The sequence below is a fragment of the Mastacembelus armatus genome, chromosome 4 (genome assembly GCF_900324485.2).
Source record: "Mastacembelus armatus chromosome 4, fMasArm1.2, whole genome shotgun sequence".
NCBI classification, from domain to species: domain Eukaryota; kingdom Metazoa; phylum Chordata; class Actinopteri; order Synbranchiformes; family Mastacembelidae; genus Mastacembelus; species Mastacembelus armatus.
This window is the reverse complement of record NC_046636.1, coordinates 27,031,263-27,037,687: the sequence shown is the minus strand read 5'-3', so window position 1 is coordinate 27,037,687 and position 6,425 is coordinate 27,031,263. Positions and strand designations below refer to the sequence as shown.

General features: G+C 45.9%; 1 long non-coding RNA gene across 2 annotated transcripts; it reads left to right on the top strand.

The window, feature by feature from the left end:
- Positions 1 to 1,785: 1,785 nt before the first annotated feature.
- LOC113129252 (uncharacterized) lies at positions 1,786 to 6,108 on the top strand. 2 transcript variants are annotated; one of them, XR_003295592.1, is made up of 4 exons: positions 1,786 to 3,097; positions 3,186 to 3,353; positions 3,509 to 5,572; positions 5,658 to 6,108. It is a non-coding gene; the product is annotated as an uncharacterized LOC113129252 (long non-coding RNA). The 2 variants fall into 2 exon arrangements; XR_003295591.1 differs by having other exon boundaries at positions 1,786 to 3,353.
- Positions 6,109 to 6,425: the final 317 nt, after the last annotated feature.

Here is a 6,425-nt window from a genome sequence, read left to right as displayed (position 1 = left end):
CATTAACCCTGTTAATCAATGTTTTGGATCAGATTCCAGATTAGAAAATGTTGTTGCACTAAATATTGAACAGATCTTCTTGGTGCAGTGATGAGTAGCAGGCACATCTGGAGTCTGGCTTCCTTGAGACTGAAGAACCTGGCCTCCAAGAAGCCTCACCATCTGATCAGGGACCCAGAGTCTGTCAAAGGTGAGACACCAAGTGTTTGTTTAATCAAACACTTTGTTGGTTCAACCCTCCCTCATCGTTTGTCTGGACCTGCTACAGGTGCATCAGGTGTGTGACGCCCCAACACGTAGAGCTGGACTGAGCTTCAAGGCATTTAGGCCTTAACTGCCTCCATAAAACCACGTCGGACCAAGACCAGATCTCGGGTCTGCAACTTGTGGATCCATAAGGGCCCTGAACACTGATTGACCAAGGTGAGTTTGTCCTTTACATCATCATTAGTCACAATCCAACTTTATTTAGTTGCCTGCTCATAAAAGCTGCTTTTTATCTTTGATGTTTCTGGATAAAACAGTTTTACTTTCTCTCCCTAAAATACAAAAAAGGAGACTAGAAAAAGTCAAAGCAGAAAGTGACAGTGAAGATGTTGAAGCAATAAATGAACCACACTGCTTGACCCCATGTGACCAGACTGACTGTTGTCCTTTCTCTTTCCAGATCCCTGTCCACTGAGGTCTGCCAAATAGTAAGGACGTTGTTTTCTAGTCATACTTGGCCGCCATGACTCTGTCTCTGTCCTGTCCTGGCCCCTGGGCCAAAGTGAAGCCTGTAGTGGTTGTTTTAGTGGTCTCTGTGCAGGGCTTAGGGTCAGGGTCTTTCTCTCCCATCATGAAGCCTGTGTTCAGGTTCTTGGTGCTATAGGCCAAAGGTCGAACATGGCCATGGTGCCATGGGTGCTCTCTCCCTCCCTCCCTCCCTCCCCCACTTTCCAGTCATGGCGGCCTTGTATCATCTTTAAAATCCTCTCTGTGCGATCTAGCACCTGTCCTTAACTCTATCCTTATTTTTTATTTTTGCCACCAAGCCCATGAGCCGCCAACATCCAGTCTGTCCCATCAAATGGCTGCCCATAGTCAGGTGAGAGCAGCCGTCTGTGGTTTGTCGTCAGACCAGTGGCAGATGTTTGGATGTTTGTCTCAGCCTGTTGTTTGGAAGGTGTTGTGTCATTGAGGGCTGAGCTTAGTGTGACCTCTGTCTCTTTCTGCCCCAAGATGGCCCCTAAAAAATACTAAAATAAAAAACTAAACAGAAACACAAACAGCTTTTAAAAAACAAGTCTAGATAACCAGTGTGGCCATTAGAACAATGCGTCGTTACTAAAAGGCTCCTTTAGGCCACAACACCCAGCCGGTCAGCTCTCCGTCCTCCTCGTCGTCTGTTGCCTGACTGGCCGGCTCTCGTCTGGACACACACTCTCCGTCTCCACAATAATAATCTGTTATGACGACAATGATAATAACAAACAATAACAATATTAATAACGTTGTGAACTGTGCCTCTCTCTCTCTCTCTCTCTCTCTCTCTCTTCCTGTTGTTGGTTGTGTAGTGAAGGTGTTTGGTCTTGGCTGTTGTGGCTGAGGGTTGTTGTTGTTGTGGTAGTCAGCCTCCTCTTTCTCTTCTCTCTCCAACATAGTTTTTTATATATATAATATATAGTCTGTGCAGTTTGAATCAATGTTTGTGGACTAACTGTTATAGTTTGGTTCCATCTGCTCTAAAACCAAAGGCATGATGCCAAAATAAAAAAACATAAATAAAAATAATAAAGGGTGTGGTTGTGCTTCTGGTTCTAGTGTGTCCCAACACTTATCGGTTCCACACATCTCTCTCTCTCTCTTTCTTCGTCTCGCGTTACCGTTTACTTTTCATCCTCCAGCGGATCTTCAGCCTGGGTCTACATGAGGTAAGGGTGACAAGGTCACACGGTAAGTGGTTCTGTGATGTGGTTTGTGATGTTTGCGGGCACTGTGCTGTAATTCACGTCGAATAACCGCCTGCTGACAAAGAGCCCAGAGCAGAGGGTTGTTCGATCTGGTCTGCGGTCACGGTGCCAAGGTTCCCGTCCAGTGACCCCCTGCTGTTCTACAGCCGAGGGCTGTTGGACAATCCTCCCCTTCGGTCAGTAACTTTAGCATAGCGTGGCCACCGGTCGCTCCGATAGACCGACTTAGGTCAGTGTTTTAAGGACTTAAAGCAGTGACCTAAGCATGAGAGGTTTGTTCTGTGCTTTCTCATGTGGAGGCACGAAACAAACAAGAACATTAGCTCTAAATATGTTAGTCAGTGTAGATACGTCATAATAACACAAACTAAAAAGATCCCCGACCTGTCCTTTGTTATTTTGACTGCCTTGGCATTTCATCTGTCACGTTAGAAATAATTAGTAGTTTGTGATTTTGATGCCTTAGTTATTTATTATGTGTCTCTACCAATAATGAGTTATTTTTACTGCCCTGTCACTTATTTGTGTCTCCATTTCTGTCTAATCTATAATTCATCTTTATTTCCATTAAGCGGCTGGGCTGGTGGTGCCAAGAGAACCGACCTGTCGGTTTTGGCTCAGATAGGTCTGTCAGTTGTTGATCTAGAGTCAGTGGTGCTAGAAGTCCTGTTGTCTGTTGTGGTGTCAGAAGATCTGACTGGATTATTTTAGCTCCAACAGGCCTGGTGGTTGTTGAGTGTTAGTGGTCTGGTCTGTTGCCTGTTGTGGAGCTTAGAGGTCTGACCTGTGTGTTCTGGCTCCAGTAGGCCTGTAGGTGCACTGGTGGTTGGGTGGGTGTTGGTCCAGCTCTGTCTCAATGAAACTCTTTCCTCTTCTCACTGTTTGAACTTTGACCTCAATGTCTACATGTGTGTCTGTCCAAGTTCAGTTTTGTGTGTATAGCACCAAATCCCAACAGAATCATCTCAGGGCACTTTACAAAACCAAAAACCCAACAAATCCCTTATGAGCAGCACTTGGTGACAGTGGGTGGTTTATATGTTAGCAGGTCTGTCTGCATGTCCGTCCGTCTGCGTAAACGTGTCCGTCTCCGTTTGTCTGTTGGAACCGGCTGGAACGTGAAGCCCCAGAAGTCTCTGACATTGGTAAGGCACTGACCCTTTAAAGGAACTTTGTTCTTCCAAATGTCTGTAAATCGTTTGATGCATCTTTCGGTCCCTTGTTCTTCTGCAGGTGCATCACATGAGATGCTCAGACACAATTGGGCCATATTGGCTGCTGGATGGTGTGACAGAGATCCACAACCTTTGTTCCTGAAAAGCTGCCTCCTGTAAAGAAAACTGGAGAAAGATACCAAACCACATCTAGATTCAGAAGGACCTTGGAAACTGATCCAGGAAGGTGAGTGACAGCCTGAACTATAACTTATCCAGCCATGTGTTAGTTGTTGGCTCTGACGGGTCTGGGAAGTACAGTTTTAGTCCAACATTAACCCTGTTAATCAATGTTTTGGATCAGATTCCAGATTAGAAAATGTTGCACTAAATATTGAACAGATCGTCTGGGTGCAGTGATGAGTAGCAGGCACAGCTGGAGTCTGGCGTCCTTGAGACTGAAGAACCTGGCCTCCAAGAAGCACCACCATCCCTCAGCTTGTTGCCATCTGATGTTCTACAGGGGCTGCAGTTTAGCTGCTAACCATCGGACCACCATCTTCTGCCACTGGATCATGGTCAGGCCTCAGGGAAGTATTGTAGAGTCTGTCTTGTGTTGTAGAAAGTCAGGAGCCTAGTCCTGAACTAGTCCAAATTAGCATATTCGGCCTAAGTCAGGATTGTGATAGTCTTGGGTTTCATGATTCTGTCTAAGATTGGTTTGAAACTGGTTTTTTGCCTGTTAGATTTTTAACTGTTCAACCATTAATTTGGCTGTGATAATTATTTGCTCATTATAGAGTGATGACCAGGGAAGTCTTGACCTGGTCAGACTGGGATTGTCTGAAGCAGGAAGTTACTATGTTTTGATGTTAAGAGTAAGTGTCTTGTTGATCATCACCACCCAAATTTTAATAGAAATATAATGTTGGTTGTACCTGAGGGTTCAGTCTCTGGGTTGTCTCTCTGCCAAGCTTCACCCCAAACAGAACCTCCAGTCCTGGTGAGGTCCAACTTTGCATTTCGTTTCCGGTCCCGTGGGGAGGCCTCCCAGCAGGGGATCGTATCCCACCCCTGTAAAGCGTTCTGTCGCTGGGATATATCAGACGGTTTCGTACGTGTCGGTTGGTCGGCGTGGCACCAGCCAGGACTCGGGTTTCTGTTTTGGGGGGTAGCGAGCTTGGCAGTCAGACAATTCAGACAACTGGATTGAAGCTGTTGGACACTTGGTTTGTGTCTTAGTTGAATTTTCCATCTACTGGTGATGACAGCAATGGCCCTGAAGAACTGATTATTTCAGGATGACATGTTGAAATATTATCAGGGTTGATGTTACTAAATTCAGAAATGTTACTTCCAAAAGTTGAGCTGAGACCAGTTAGTCTCACAGGTTTTATCCACAGGTGTGAATCAGAGAAATCAGGGTCAGGCTACTGGAGGTCTAGTTGTTGATCAACACAGGATGTAGGCACATAATGTAGACTCCTGGTTTGGAGCTAAGTGCCATGGTTGTGCAGTTTCCAAAACCAGACCTGGATCCCTCTGGTTTTGTGAATCAGCTGACTGTGGTGCTGCTGTGATCCTGCTTAGACAGAAAGTGATGCTGACATGTTTCAGGGAAGGAAGCTTCAGCTGTCCCACATCAGCCTGATGCAGAGCAGACTACATGAAGGCAGCCTGGGTCAGTAGGTTGTTGTGCTGTTGAACAGTAAGGGGAGGTCGGTGAAGAGGGCGGCACTCGTCTCTCACCTCCACTCGTGTTAGAGCTGCTTTTCAAACCATAGAAATTAACTAGTCTTTACTTCCTGTTCTGAACCGACTCAATTGGACTCTGTTGTTTCTGTTGAAGTTTTTCTGAACAGACCAGATGGTTTGTGGCGTCTGCTGCTTTCAAACGCTTCACTAGTATCAGAGAAAATTAGGAGTTTGAGATAGTGAACAGGTTTACAGCTCAGATGGACTCAGTCTTTCTGATCTCACTGTTTGAGGTCTTTGTCTCTGGCCAGTGTTGGACAGACAGAAGGGGGGGGGGTTCTTGTGTGGCCTCAGTGTGTTTGCTAACATGCAGCTCACTGCAAAACTGACAGTCAGATCTTGTAGTTGCTGACGGATGTTATTAACCGGCCTGACTGTGGTCACACATTTAGTTGGTAGAAAGTCTAGATGAGATCTTGTGTTCTTGTAGAATTACCCCCTGCACCTGATGACCCAAAGCCAGGACTTGAAGATTTGTTAAATGGTTAAAAGGAAACATCTAATTGTGCTTCCTATTTGAAAAGTTGCAGTGCATCCAGAAACCATAAGGAGACGGAGGCTGAAGCAGGTCAGCAGGTTCCTCTGGCACTGGAAAAACCAACTTGTGGCTCTGTGACCATATCTGTCCTGGATGAGGGTGAAGACGACCATTGTGGACCAAACCATCCTCTGATGGCGTCTCTGCATCTGTTGACCCACTGATGTGTTCAGGTACATCATCTACTTCTGTTAAACCTTCACTTGTTTGTATTGATCAGGATTATTGACGGTTTCTTTCTGCTTTGCCCAACTTTAGGGAAACCTGTTGTCACCAAGCCCTGCCCTCCACCTTCATCTCCCATCAGACCTGTTGGTATAAAATGCTGCTCCAGGGGACTGAGCTCAGTAAAGACAGGACTTGAACTGGCTGCTTGTGGGATGGAGTTCTAACTCACCTGTTGACTTCTGTATGTGTGCTGATGCTGTTGTGTGGACTCTCTCAGCTCCACAGGACAGAGTTAATGTTTGTTAGTCCATGGTGGAGGTCTCAGGGCAGTGTTGATATGATCAGACTGATTCTCCAAAGCAGGAGTAAAATTATGTTGTAATGTTAAGAGTAGGTGTCTTGTTGATCATCACCACCCAAATTTTAATAGAAATATAATCTTGGTGTTATACTTGAGGGTTCAGACTCTGAGTTGTCTCTCTGCCAAGTTTCAGCCAAAACAGAACCTCCAATCCTGGCGAGGGTCGACTTTGCGTTTCGTTTCCGGTCCCGTAGGGAGGCCTCCCAGCAGGGGATCGTATCCCACCCCTGTAAACCGTCGTGTCGCTGACGTGGGGATATGTCAGTTTCGTACGTATGTGTCGGTCGATCCTCATGGTACCAGCCAGGACTGGGTTTCTGTGTTGGGGCAGCAAGCCTGGCAGAGTCAGACAATTCAGACAACTGGACAGTAGCTGTTGGACACTCGGTTTGGGTGTGTTGGTTTAATTTTCCATTTACTGGTGATGACAGCAATGGCTCTGAAGAACTGATTAGTGTCAAATGTTCAGGCAGAAACATTTTAAATATTTGAAATGG